Raw genomic sequence first — 15,029 nt, 5'->3', positions numbered from 1 at the left:
AACCCCACGCTCTTCGCACTTCAATCCCACCTACAGCAGTAGTGACCCACCAGCTCACCACCTTCCTAAAATCCCGCCAGGACTCTCCTCTGTTCTGACTTAATCACACATCAGGTCTTCATTCCCCATCACGGTTTTCAGGTTCTTCTCTTAACAAGTAACACCAACTGAATGTAATGCGATTTTCCCCTTTACCTCCAGGATCGGCCGGCCTCCTCACTATCTCAGGAGTTCCACTGGAGAACCCCTACTTTCTGTGCATCTAAAGCACACTTAGCCTTGTAAGTCAAATTTGAGACACACTTCTCCACGAGACCATGCTTCCTACGGTGACATCACACTTTCCATCCTTGTCTAGATTTAACTGTTCTCTTACAATCTCACGTACGTTCATTCTATACCCCCACAACTGGCTGGAAGGGAAGGTTCTTAGCCTTTACTGGACACCACTAGGTGTCAGACACAACAGAATTTATAAAACATCTGGGTACATGGGAAGTACTATTAAAACTTCCATGGAATTGACTGGCTCACATTTTCTTATGGGTAATCTTTAACTGCATATGGTCTTACTCTAGGAAGCAGCCTTGAAGAAGAAAATTATAAAATCCAGGGAATAAAAAAGTCATGAAAAAATGCAAATGCTCATGAGTCTGAGAAAAAACAAACTGCTTCATTCTCCTTCCTCTACCAAATCAATCATCCAAATTGTTGAAAACAAGAAATTTAACTGATTTTCCTGGCTCCTGTCCACTCTAGGAGGAGAACTGAAAAAGCAACAGTAATCTGTGAAGCCTGAGTAATGAAAAGTTGATTGTAGCTCAGGACTAGATAATCCACAGACACAACCCCCAGGCTTGAAAACCAGCACCTGTCGCCAAAGCCACTCCAGACACAACCCATCAGACTTGCAGAGCTAGAAGGTAACTGAGCTATTTATTCTAATGTTCAAATGTTTGTATCGAACACGCATTTAACATACTCACTACCCAGGATCCTTTCCCATCCTTTACTCCATTAAGAATGAACAGTTCCTGCATAAGAGGAGACGATTTCTCAGTCTCATTAATTTTAAAAAATGTTTTTTTAAATGTTACCCCTGCATGCACTGCCACAGCCAGAAATACCAGAATCACATACTAGCGAACGTGTGTGTGGATTGTGTATACTACATCCTCAGCCCAAAAATTTCGATTTAAGAGGACGTGTAAAATCTATTAGTAAGCACTATAAAAAATTACAGATGTTTCCAACTATTTGGGTTCTTACTGGCTCTTACTCCTTTTTCTGCACTAAGAATTGAATACAAGAATACAGCAAAACTGACCCAAGTAGTATCAATGCATCTTCCATGGAGAAGAGATTAGCCAAAAATGAGAGCCAAGCTCTTTGACAAACATGCAACAAGACTCAAAATACACCAGTCAGCTTAAGCCATCGGAGCTCATCATTTTTGGTTGAAAATACTTTAGAAAATAACCTGACTTGTCTAATAAGCCATGGACTCCACTCAAAGGAGTAGAATTCATTAAGCATGAGGGGATATGGTACATTTTGTTGTCACTTTGCTACCCCAGCCTCAGGCAGAAAGCACAAAATTATCTAACCATTTGAGGACAAAGGTGGAAACACATACCGCTAAAACCCAAGGTATACCGACCTGCCACTTTGTGCTGAAAACAACAGCACCCCTTGCTGGGGAGAAGGCTTTGGTCAGCTCAGCAGGGACAGCAGCAAGGGATAAAAGCCCATGGAAGACCCAAGAAACTGTAAGCAATTTAATACATAAAATCACCACCCTCTCCCTAAGGGGGAAGAAAATCTTTATGTCATTTTCACTTTCAATGACTGCAGATGGGAAGCATTTTATTTATTTATTTATTTGTTTGTTTGCATTTGGGAAGCATTTTAAACATGAATGAATTTACAAGGAAAGTTTTCAGAAAAATCCTTTTTTGACTAAAATGAGGTACATCCTATTGAATATGCACAACTATTTTCAGGAGCCCTGATTTTCATACTTTGAAAAATACTGTTTCAGGGCATCAACACTGCTCAAACACAGGGGACCCAAATATTAAAATCATACTTGAACCTTAGGTCAGGGGAACCTGAGCAGCTCAATGGGTTAATCATCTGCCTTCAGGTCAGGCCATGATCTTGGGGTCCTGGGTCGAGCCCCACGTCAGGCTCCCTGCTCAGCGGGGAGCCTGCTTTTCCCTCTCTCACTCTCTCCCTCTATCAAATAAATAAATTAATTAAGTATTTCCTAAAAAACATTAGGTCACTTATCTTTTTCCTTCTGGCAGAAGTATGTGCACACATGTGGCTGAGCATTTTTGAGCGGGAGGAAAACTAAGGATTTTTAGCCTATAAACGTAAGTTCCCAAGTTTCTTCACCATGATTCACAGGCTATTTGCAACCTAAGGGGATTGATCTGCTGTAAGCCTAGGGGTCGTGTCCTTTACAGCCATGCTCTGGGAGTCACCGTCACGCCTGTGTCAATTCCGATGTTTCCATGACACTGTCACAGCCTTCTCTCCTGGGTGCATGTAATGGCTTAGAGGCAGTCTAAGGAAAAGTTCTTCAGGGTTTCTGGGACAAAAGATTCTAGATAATAATGATTTATTGAATTTCTCATGATCCTCAAAATAAAGCAATTCAGAATCTTACAAAGGCTAAATCATAATAAACTCAATGTCATCATCACTGAAATTAACCAAAAAATCCCAAGTCTTCATTTTTGATGCATAATTTTAGTCCTACAAGGAATTTTAATGAGTAAATCCTGCCAGATTTCCAAGCCAAAGCTTCACTTTTAAAACACATCTTCATCAAGTGATCAAGATTATCTAAATTGAACTCACCTCTTTATGCTTGGGTAGGCAAATGGATACTATGTTACTATTAATGCAAAGGGATTTATTTTCAGCTCTGACCTTCAAAAGTCTGAAAAGCTGCACACCAAGGTCAACATCAAAAAGAGAAAGGAGGTGGGGAGGAAGCTGGTAGTTGTTTTCAAAGTGATCTCTGTCCAACCCCATTAATCAGTTTTTCCAGTCAGTAAATGCAGATACAAATAATAAAAAGCCTTATTACAAATTATTATTTCCCAAATTACAGGGAAACTGTAATTTGGCTCATTGTTTAGAACTGTCTAAAGACATTCTAACTCATCATTTCACTCCTTTTTAATCTCCCACTAGGTTTTGCACTGTATGGCTACATAACAATAACAGCTAATATTTATTGGCTATTTTTCATGTTAGGTGCTAGTCACTATTCGGAGCACTTATATGTATTATTTCATTCAAACCCCATAGCCAACTATGAAGTGGGTGGTATTATTATCTTCATTTCACTGATGATGAAACTGAGGTACAGAGTTAAATAACTTGCACAGGTCACCATTTAGTAAATGTTAGAGTCACAAGACAGTAATTATTAATACTTCATAGCACTTCAGGATTTTGTAAGAGTTTTTTCAGCCATTATCTCCTTTGAGCTTCACAATGCCTGTGATATTGATGGAATAACATAGCATCAGTTTAATTTGACAAATGAAGAAGGAAGGCTCCAAAATACTGACTTTTCCAAACCAGGCCATGAAGAGCTAGAACAGGAATCCAGATTTTCTGAGTCTGTATTCTCTCCTTTCTCCCACAACACAGGCTGCCTTTTTTTAATTGGAGACAGTCAATACAAGTATTTTCATCAAGCACTGATTATTTCTCAAAGTAAAACTCTAGATTTCTCAAAGCATACTTCTAGATCCACATGGTTATAATTATGTCTCATTCACCCTTTTATCGCCAGCATGGAGTGCAGTGCCTGGCACATGGTAGACTGAGTCTGAGTATTCTCAGACCCTCTTCCTCTTCCTCCACCAAATTCATTCCTCTGTGTTCACGCTACCTTGCCACCCTGGACTGGCTTCAGGAGACACAGTCTATCTTCACATGTCATCATTTTGAGGAGACCAAAGTCTATGTAAGACCACACTCTTCCACAATCCAACACCCAAGAAGATATGACAACTCTGAGCTTTATCTTAAGTTGCATGTCAAAACTGGGTTAATGACTGCGGCAGTCCACCTTCAAGACGGCTCCCAGGGACCTCTGCTTCACAATACTCACACTCTTATGTAGTCTCCTCTCAGACCAAGGTGGGCTGGTGTGACCAACAGAATATCGCAAAAGTAAGAAGAGGTTAAAAAGACTGTGGCTTCTACCCTGGGTTTTCTCTCTCTCTACAATCACCTGCCTTGGAGGGAAGCCAGCCACCACGCTATTAAGAACACTCACAACCAACAGAGGGCTGCCACATGCACATAAGTGAGCCTAGAAACAGCTCCACCACCCCAGGTGACTGATGCCTCACTCACAGCTTGAGTCCCACCTCATTGGAGACACTGAACTAGAATTATTCAGCTAAGCTGCTCCTGGATTCCAGATCTACAGAATCTGTAGGTGATACACGTTTGTTCTTTAAGTTGCTGACTTTTGGATGGAACACACCACCCAGCAATAGGTAACCAACACAGGGACAAAACCTGCTATCCGTTGGCATAAGACTTACCATCTCAATGGTCACCCCCTACATACACACACACTTGTTGTGAAGATTCAGACAACAAGCTGCTCCAAGGTTAAGGTGCTTATTTCATGATGTACTGCCGCCAACCTGCCCAGTGGTGACGCATAACACATGGTATATGTTCTGTATCACCTTGCTGGAATCTGAAAAATTTCAAATCCTGAAACACACCTGGCCCCAAGAGTTTCTGATAAGGCACTGTGAGCTGTGTTCACTTTTTCTAAAACACCTTTTTTTATTAACCCCACCTTGGCATATTAGAATCATTTCTTAGAATAATTTATTTACCTCTTAGAATACCCACCACTTAATAACTTATTACTTGGTTATAAATAGTCTTGCCTTCGGTCTATTGTTTTATACGTTAATATTCAGCTTTCCAGCTCAAAATTAAACTTGTTACAGGCAAAAGTCCTCCCTCTATTTTATACTCAATGCCAGAAATCCTGGACGCTATGGGGTACACAGCAAGCTCAGAATACATTCTTGTAGGATTGAGTTCACAAAGCCATACCGACAACTACAGACACACGGTACTGGTCCAGATCCCCATATACTCTCACACTCAAAAACCTATTTATCTTCAAATAACTGCCCCCAGAACATGATGTAAAAACAGTGTCTGAAAGGGGAAGGGGGGGGGGGGAAAGCTGGCTCTCTGAGGAATTCTGGAAAATTTGCACATCCTCCAAGTGCCCTTGTAAACAGCTGCAGACACATGAAATAATCATTATCAAGGGAAAAGATCTATTAGCCTCCTGACGATTGGCCCATCTGAAACCTTTCAACGAAAGAGCAATTTTACCTTTCTGCTCTCCTCCCTTGCACCCTCCCTCGGGCAGGAAAAAGGGTCACTAATCAGTTTTTAATTTTCTTTCCTGAAGAGATATTCAGAACAGAGCTGTAAGAACTCAGCATAGAAGCTTTACAAAATAAAGACAAGGAAGAACTCCAGACCTTTTGGATAAATAAGTGTTTCTTTTAAAGCCAAAAAATTAAAATGCAATGTGGTAAGTGTCTCTCTGGAAAGAAATAAGATTCCTTGAGACAAAAGGGTCTCTCCCACATACGATCTCCCTGAAAAGAGTGCCACAAATCCACATTCTAAGGGAAATCAGGCCAAATCGTAGCCCTATCAAGATTTGATTTGAGGAGGAGGGAGGTGGGTAGAGAGGGGGTTGGAACCTGGGAGGAGGTGGGATTGGCAGTAAACCTAAGTGATTTTCAATCAGTTCTGACCTCTTCCTTTATAATCGGCTCCCAGCCCTTCCTCTCTTGCGTGCAGCCAAGAAACCAGGGGTGGATGAGCACTGAGAAAAGGACCAGATGGGAAACCGAGAAACAGGATTCTAAGGACTCTTTGTTGGGCTCTAGGAAATCACTGCCCTTCACTGGAGTCCCTCACTTACAGAATGAGAGGACAGGATAAGACAATTATGAATGTCCACGCCAGGTCTAACTCTATTATAAGTGAGATCCAGTCTGCTGTAATTCACATCATGTCTTCGACATCCTCCCCCTGGTGTCTGCGGCATATTCTGACAGCATCTTGGGGCTGCATCAAGTGAGGCCATGTGACCACACAGGTTTGGTATAGAGAATCAGATGGCAAAAGAATGAGTGGCTGGCAGGAAAAAGCCATGACAAGTAGAAACGAGTTTGTATGGAAGATTCTGTCCTGCTATGGCATTATCCAGATTCTAGACATCTGAGATTTTCTTCATGGAGGGAACTGCCCATAGCCTGCATTTCCACTGGGATTTTTCAAAGGTTTGAATACTACCAACTTGCAAATCGTGTGACCCAGACAAACCTGCAAAGTTTACATGACACCAGTTTCAGTACCACTAAGATTTGTTACAACTGTCCTCAGTCAGGGGGTGTTAGTCCAATTCCATACAGCCGTAGCTGCTTCCTAGGCTTGAACCTTCGATTCTGCTAGGAATCCTAGGAGTTCCAGGTTAAAAGGAAGGCCCCAAGGGAGAGGGATGGTGTTCACAAGTGGTCCTCTAGCCATCTGTGTTATTTTCCATGTGTAGCGCACTTCTTAGGACAAATCTCTAGCAATTTCTCAGTATGTTTCAAGGGAATAGATAAAAACCACACACCTATTTAAAAATTAATTTATCTAACATGCTACATCTTCACGTATCAAAACTAACAAAATTATTCATGAAACATGCAAATGTCCTTTTCCTGACCTTCTACCTAGTGTTTACAGAAAGAGTAAACAAGAATCAAAAGCAAATCCTTTATACACAATGTAAGCAGCAACAGTCAAAGGCTGCACAGAACAGTTTTTTGGAAATCTACATATTCAACCAAGTTTCAAGTTACAAAAGCAGCAACAACAACTTCACTAACACAATCCTTCTATCAGTCCTTCAGGTATGCCAAATACTCAGCACCACCAGGTGCCTGACACCCTTCTAGGTTCTTGAAGAGTTGACTGTGGATAAAACAAACAACGTTTTACTGCCCCGACGACGTTTATAGGATTTTTTTTTCCATAATATTACATATCAAATTTATTTTAACTGGGAGTGTTTCTTTGCTAAATGACAAACACCTACTACCTTGCCAAGGAACTAATAAAAATAAATAGGACACATAAAAATAGGCATGTATATCAATGGAATTGAACTGACAATGCATAAGTTAATCTTCACGTTTATTGTCAATTTTTTTAAAGATTATATTTGAGAGAGAGAGTGTGTATAAGTGGGAGGGAAGGGCAGAGGGAAGAGAGAAGCAGACTCCGTCTTGAGCAAGGACCCTGACCCCGGGCTCAATCCCGGGACCCTGGGATCACAACCTGAGCTGAAGGCAGATGCCTAATTGACTGAGCCACCCAGGTGCCCCAGTTGTCAACTGATTTTTTATAATGGTGCTGAGACAATTCAATAAAAAATAGGCATAGAGCTAAGGGTTTCACATGCAGCACCTCAGAATGAGGTAGAGAGCCTCACTCTAATTTTACAGATGAGGAAGCAGACTCTAAGAGGGTGAGTGACTGGCCACCCACACCTCTCAGACAGTCAGCATCTCTTTAAGCAGGACTGGAAGGGAAGATATCGCAAACCAGAACTCAGAAATTTATTATTTATTAGGAAATAATAGATCATATATAACTATCATTTATGGGGCAACTTTTGATCCTATGTGCTCAAATTCCTACAGTCAGCCTGCAGCAGCCATCATGCCCCCCAGCTTACAGATGAGGAAATGGAGCCCATCCCAAAAAAGAGTCACTTGGTCAGTCACAGGGCAGAGCAGGGTTTGAACACAGGGCAGGAGTGGGGAGAAGGGAGAGGCTGAAGGTAACCACACAGCACCCAGGTTAGAATGCTAGTTCAGGTATGACACATGAGGGCCAGGACTAAATTGGGAACAGTGAAAATGGTGGAGAAAAAACAATTTGTTGAGTGACAATTAAGGTGACAAAGGCTCTACGATTGCCTCTCAGACTCGGCTCAGAATGAAGAACAAGGTGAGACCTGAATGGTTTAAAAATTCCAATGGTCTTTGTGGGCTAGCTCCGGATCCTGACCGTCACTTGCGTCACTGTATGGAAAAGCGGCATTCTGAGCAAGGTACTTTCTACCCAACTTCTGGGACACCACCCCCACAAAGTTGGTAACCCCTGGCATTAATTATGCTTTCTCATGTGCTTAGATGGGTCATTTCTAAGCCATCTGTTGCTACATTTTGTTCTCTGGTCCATCTCGGTCAGCTAAGTCCTCCCCCACCACCTGCCCTTTTGGTTATGGTCCATGGGGGCCAGCACTCAGCACTTCTTGCTTTTTCTTGCTTGCCCGCGGCTCTCTCATCCTAACCTCCTCCTGGTATGTCAATATCCTTGAAAATAAAGTTCTCACACATTTGGAAACCACTACCAGGCCCTTTCACGTCTTCAGTGATTATTCGGAAAACCTCTGGGGGAGCCATCTCAGCCTTTGGGGAATCTCCTAGCAAAGGGTTTAGTTACAGAGTAATGTGCAAATAAGCAGCACTAAGGAACAGTGACCGTTCCACTTAAAAAAACAGGAACTACATACATGGCTCAGAGGACACAGGAATGCAATTTACATGTTTTAGAATGGTATCTTAGACTCACCAAAGTCTAGTTACAGGCGCTTTGAGTCACAAACCAAAATTGGCTGGTTCCTGACCTTAGCACACCTAGGCTATACCTAAACGAGTAATGACAGATGCTTGGTTAATTTTCATATAAGAAACTTACAAACAAATCTTGTGAGACAGAAGAAAATGGTGATCACTCTTCACATCCCAAAGCAGGCTTGATGAGGAGCATTACGTATGAGCTAAACTTGCGGCTAAAATATTGGAGACAAAGCTCAGCCAAAAATAGCCAATCTCAGGGAAGCTGGAAGGGCATGGTAAATCTAGTCTCTGACTTGTTGCATCTGTAACTGGCCTGTGGAAAAATATCCCGTGCATAGGATTGAAAAACTTATCATGTGTCATAAAAAATATAATATTTAATTTACTGACACTGTCTCTGTCATTAAGCCTTAGAGCAATGTCAGATGAGGTTGATGCAGCTTCAAGAGTAATATGGGGCAGAGGGGTACAGCAAGATTAAAAAGTACACAGATGGTCCCTGGTGGTGTAAACCCACCCTGTGAAATCAACTGACCATCCTCTCCGATGGTTTACAGAATAGGAGACCGGGAAGAAAAAGTAACTCCTGGGTGAGGATCTATTATACATTCTAGAAACATGTCCTTCTTGCAAAAGACTCTCAAGTTGTAAGGGGAAAGTTACACTTTTTAAAAATAGAGAGACAGGAAAGACTTAATCCTGACCTCTAGGATACAAAAAGGGTGTGCTTCGTGTGTTCTGGAATAGCAGCTCATCAGCTCTTGGGCGCGCTGTGTGCACTCTGCCCACCGCGCCGTCTCATTTTCTACCCATTATCAATATAAGAATCAGAGTATCTTGGCAACAGACTTTTCACAGCAAGGTTTACTTTATTCTAGGATCTTTTCTAGTAGAAATAAAATGGCAAAAGGACCTCATTATCCATAAGATTTTCAATGTGGCCTGTTCCAGCTGTAACACGCCTTCTGTTCCTCTATTCAAATGATAGTTAATAAGCATCTTCTGTGTGAGGCGTACCACACAAGCTGCTGGGGGACCAAAGGTAGGGACTCACAGACTCCTGGAAGAGACAGATGTGTCCAGAAATGATGCTTGCAATGCGACAAGGGAAGTGCCAGAACAGGGTGTGTGGGAAGTCCTGGCTGGCACTTCACTCTGCCTGGTCAGCCTGAATTGAAGGCTTCCTGACAAATAGCACACTTGATTCAAGTCTTAGAAGATGAGTTCAGATGAGTGTGTACTTTGGGAAAGGTAAGAGGGTACACCACTTGGCGAGAATCAATGCATAAACACACAAGAGTCTGGTACGTTTGGGCAACTGAGCATTTCCGTGTGCCCACGGAGCAAGTCATCTGGGTAGGGCCTCAGAACTGCTATAGGTCTAGAGCAAGCGGGCTGCTAATATGAACAATGAAGTTCGGAATTTGTGCCTATTGCCTATCAGGAGACAGGTTGCAAAAACAGTTGTCATTACTGGGCAGAAGGTGCTATTGCCATCTCCTGGGTAGAGGCTAGGAATATGGTCATCCCCCAGTGGATGGGACAACTTCCCAACGAAGAACTGCCCAGCCCAACTCTGAGATACAACTGGACACAAACTAACAAAGAGTTTTGCATTTTCTTTCTAAGCATCTTAATAAAAATAACCACTATCCATGTGGCTAATTGAAAGAAGAGTCTAGACTTTCATATCTACAGTTTATATTTAACTTTATCACCACCTGCAATGGTCAGAATATTGTGCCCTTAAAATTCATATGTTGGAACCCTAACCCCAAGGAGTATAGGAGTTGGGGCCTTTGAGATTACTGGTCTTATAAAAGAAGGCCAAAAAAAGCTCTATAGCCCCTTCTGCGATGGGAGGATACAAGTTTTTCACCCAGAAAAGGGCCCTCACATGACTACGCTGGCACCCTGATCTCAGACTTCAGTTTCCAGAACTATGGGAAATAAATTTCTCTTGTTTATAAGCCACCCAGCCTGTGATACAGATTATAGCAGCCCAAATGGACTAAGACAATATCCATGGTCAAAAGAAAAAAAAAAAAAAAGCTCTGCATAACTTTTTTTTCCAGTAAGCTCTATTTCCAACATGGGACTTGAACTCATGACACCAAGATCAAGAGTCATATGCTCCTCTGACTGAGCCAGCCAGTGCTTCCTCAAAGCTCTGCACTAGTTGAAGTTTAGTTCAAAGTCAGTTGAAGCTTAACATTACAGAATTCAAGAACACTGATATTAACAGGGCTAAAAAAAAGTACAGTCCAGGGGTGCCTGGATGGCTCAGTGGGTTAAGCCTCTGCCTTTGGCTCAGGTCATGATCCCCAAGGTCCTGGGATTGAGCCCCACATCGGGCTCTCTGCTCAGCAGGGAGCCTGCTTCCCCTCTCTCTCTGCCTGCCTCTCTGCCTACTTGTGATTTCTGTCAAATAAATAAAAATCTTAAAAAAAAAAAAAAGTACAGTCCACCAAAAAACAATGAAATTATGAGCACTTGGTGAAGGACAACCATTACTGGGCCAACAATGTTCCTCCCTTAAATTATTTTTAAATCACTTTCAAACCATGGATGATAAATGGTATTTTTAATCTTTTTTTTTTTCAAGGAAAAAGGTTACAAAATTGAGGGGACTTTACAGTTTGAGGATCTTGATAAGGCTGTATTGTAGAACTGAAATTTGCTAAGAGAGTAAAACTCATGTATTCTCAACAACAACAGAAAGTAATTATGTGAGGTGATGGATGTGTTCATTACCTGAATGGTGGAATAGTAGGAATCCTTCTGCAACTTATGTTCTATCAAATCATGCCGTACAATTCAATCTAATTCCATTTGTTAATTATACCTTTACAAAGCTGAAAAAATACTTTGAATCATTTTAAAAACAAAAAGATATCTGAAAGAGCATTTATGTAGTAGTCCATCTTCAACAGCCACAATCAAACAGATAATCCTATTTGAATTCCTGAAACAAGCGGCAGTGTTGGTGAGGGAGGCTTCTATCCCAGTCACATCTAATTTACCAAACCATCAAGACCCACACCCAACCTCACATTGACAGAAATGCTGGTGTATGGTTACTTACTTCAACCTACGTTTAAAAGTTCCTGACTCTATACCTTATGAGGTTGATATTAGAAGACATAGGTATCCACATATATATTTAATACGATTTATGAAGCACTGGTGCTTTTCACTGTGGTCCAATCTTCTTAGATGTTTTCTTCACCGGTCCAAATGGACTGGAAATGACAATCCTTGGTAAGTGAGATGCAAATAATTTAAATCCCCACCTTGTAACTGCTTTTCTAGGTTATTAGGAAGTTTCTGATCAAAACATCAAAACTGACAATATTTCCTCAGAAACCTCAGGAAGATTAGGAAGAAACTTCACTTAGAAGGTAATGAGTAAACTGCACACTTCAACTGTGTGAACTGTGTATGTCAAATAACGCCTTTTAAAAAAGTTAATGGAATTTCCATCTTGCTGTCATATTGGTTTCATTAATTTAGTCAAATACAACAAGGGAAAAATGAGCACCTCAGTGTTTTTACATCAGTGCTTGGAGCACAAAAACCTCACTGAAATGAAATTATTAATCTAGTTCACATTTGCAGCAGGAATTCTGAGGACTAAATTTATAATCAAACCCTGCGATTTTTTCTCCCCCTGGAAAATCTTTTGCTAATCATTTGACAACGTATTCAAGTAGTTTGAGCCACAATCAAATTTTGTTTTCTCAGAGAACAAAAAGTAAGGTCTCTACCTCCCCCAACACAAAGAACTACAAAGGACATAACAAAAGTTTCCCAGAACAAACATTACTCAAAAAACCAGAAGACCAACCACAGCAGAAATTCTTACTTAAACAAACAATAGAGATAGCAGCATAGAACAAACAACTAAAAACTATTGTGGGGGTCAACACACAACCAATAGCTTTCGGTTTATATAAACTTGGGTTCTTAAGTCTTGGATAAGGCTCAAATTATAAACTGCATGTGAAAAGACTTCCCACTTGTCAAGGTGAGGTTACCTCTAAGGCAAGTTAAGAAGCAAATTTCTATATAACATTAGTATGAATACAAATACATTGTGTTTTATTTTTTAAACAGAAAATTATTTTCCATTTAAATGCTATTCATCTTGACATAGATAATGTCTAACTATGGTCTCCAGGCTGAAATGCTTTCCATGGGAGCAAACACATCAATTTTTTTTCTAATTGATTAAAGACTTCTAGATAAGTTGCAGAAAATCACTTCATGACTAACTTCAATTTGTAATTTGGTGCTTAAACAAATCTAAAAAGTGTTTTTCAAAATGGCACACAGAAAAAATGTTTTACCAACTTTCTCTCATATTTCTTCTGCCTTAATTCACTACAATTAATTTTTTCAGCTCACAATGCATTATTATAACAGAAATACAAGCAAATTCTTAAGTAAATACTTAGGAGTCACTAAAAACCTATCAGTAAAATCCATGCTTCCACGAAGGGACGAAATAAGTGAATAATTTTAATGCAAAATTAACTATCTTCATTTCATTTGAGATAGAATGTGGAAAGGGTCATCTCAAAATGTTAGGAAATACTTTTGAAAAATAAGATTTTTCTATTTTAATTTCAGAAGTAAAATGGGCTAATTGATGTTATATGCTTAACTTTCATTTTATTTTCATTAATTATGAAAATAAAAGTTACCAAGTGTACTATCCTGGGGAAAACACCATAATAGTAGCTATTGACTATTTCATTTACATTTTAGTAGACTATTTCATTTACAAACTAAAGTAGGAGTTAAAATGCCAAATATGTACAGAATAATAATATACACATATCTATTCAATGTTTGAATAGCATCTACATGTGAGACACTATTCCTGCATTATTCCATTTATAAATAAACATATGTCTTTAATTTAGTACATACCACAAGTAGATAGGTGCTTAACACATGCATTTAATGGTAGTCTGGTAGTTACAGATAATGTGGTTAACTTCAGCAGACAACATCTGTGTTACACATATGGCCATCAAAATAATTGTGGCATGCTTTTGTGACACTGAAAGAGGCCAAGCCTGTTGCAAAATGATTACTTCCAACAAAAGCCTGCTTAAATTATCGTTTAGTTAAATGGCATATACTCCAAATAACAGCATTATAAAGTTGCTATTGCCTTCAAATCACTCACCAATTTCCAACATTCATTTGTAAAACAAGATAAGCACCATCAGGTTATAAAAAGTAATTATGGATCAGGATTTTCTTATTCATGTTTCTTTGACAAAATTATTCCATTTGATCCCAAGTCTTGGCTGCTCCCCTGACAGAATAATGTACGTGCTCCACAGCTGACAGGGGTATGGCTTTCATGATTAAATAGGAAGCTCACACTCCAGATGACTTTAGACCGTGCACTTTAGAAAGATTTGTTGTTTTAGTATCAGATCATCCATTATGTTTTTCTAACTGTTTCTTTCCCCAAGCCAAAGAGAATCTCTGTATTATCAAAAATTTATGTTTTGTGATTTTTGCCTATTTGCACAGTACACCAAAGAATGCTACATCCTCTTGGAAAGTCCCCCCTATCCCTCCACCCCGGTTTCATAGGGGGAGGGCGGGAGTGGAACATAAAGAAAAGCTGGAAATATAAAGTATGAAAATATGAAACACCCTTTTCCAGGAGTCCTTTATTGGCCTTGAGGGGAAACACCAAATGAGAATCTGATTGACGTTTGCTTTTTATAATTCCTGGGAGACGATGTTCAAAACACTTTCCAGGGAAGAAAGGGTTAACTTTATCTTGTGGCTTTAATTGATCACTTTTGTCCCCATCTCCTGCTTAAGAATGACACCTGTGAAATTAGAATTCTGTGCACCAGAAATGGTGACCTCAAAGCTAAAGCTTTTGGCCAGTAACAGTTACTTCAGTGTACATAAAGCTGTGTAAAAACTGATTCACACAAGGAAATGCCGAGGGCCTGCGCCATTGGGATTAACTTCTGACATACAAGACTAGAAGACGACACTGGCAGCTCTACGGGGATGGAGAGTGGGGGGCAATAATGGGGAGGAGGAGCGGTAGCCCTTCCTTCACTGGACTCAACTGCGAAGGTTATTCAAATGGCTCCGGCCATTTAAATATGCAGAAAAAGAAACAAAACAAATCGCTCCGAATTCGGACCACCTTTAGGTAGTTAACGTTGTAGCAAGAGCAAAACAAGCACGCAGGCGCGTCCGGCAGGTTGTCAACCACAAACATAAGAACTCATCAAAATTAAGGAAGTGGATCTCTGCAAT

The 15,029-nt window shown here is 40.3% G+C and overlaps 1 protein-coding gene across 1 annotated transcript in view; it reads right to left on the bottom strand.

Moving 5' to 3' along the window:
• Nucleotides 1-15,029, bottom strand: part of EPB41L4A (erythrocyte membrane protein band 4.1 like 4A) — a 255,162-nt gene that overhangs the window by 239,327 nt on the left and 806 nt on the right. The gene's annotated exons all lie outside the window — the stretch shown is intronic.

Source organism: Mustela erminea, chromosome 3, assembly GCF_009829155.1.
Source record: "Mustela erminea isolate mMusErm1 chromosome 3, mMusErm1.Pri, whole genome shotgun sequence".
NCBI classification, from domain to species: Eukaryota; Metazoa; Chordata; class Mammalia; order Carnivora; family Mustelidae; genus Mustela; species Mustela erminea.
The sequence above is the reverse complement of the archived record's forward strand: the minus strand, read 5'-3'. Positions and strand labels throughout refer to the sequence as shown.